Raw genomic sequence first — 348 nt, forward strand, 5'->3', positions numbered from 1 at the left:
TTTGAGGAAGCAGCCGGGAAGGAGTGCCGCCTCAGGACTCAGCAGGTCGCAGTTTAAAGGTCGCTTTCCTGGAGCCGACTTTCCTGGCCCGCCAGGCAGGAAGTCTTCCTGTCCTACTCACAGTACTCCGATCTGCCCCGTTTTACAACAGATCACAGGTGCCACTACAGACATATTTATTGCCCCACAGAGAGAGTGTCTTATTGATAGTTATGGCCCCAGCTTCTATCTAGAACAGAAGCCAGTACAGTTCTTCTCAGATTGTGGTGTGACCTCTGAGGGTCCCCGAGACCCTTCCAGGGGATCCACAGACTCAAAGCAATATTCCTGATATTATTTGAATGTCGT

This window comes from Carlito syrichta, unplaced genomic scaffold, assembly GCF_000164805.1.
Source record: "Carlito syrichta isolate Samal-C Ts95f unplaced genomic scaffold, Tarsius_syrichta-2.0.1 Scaffold314363, whole genome shotgun sequence".
NCBI classification, from domain to species: Eukaryota; Metazoa; Chordata; class Mammalia; order Primates; family Tarsiidae; genus Carlito; species Carlito syrichta.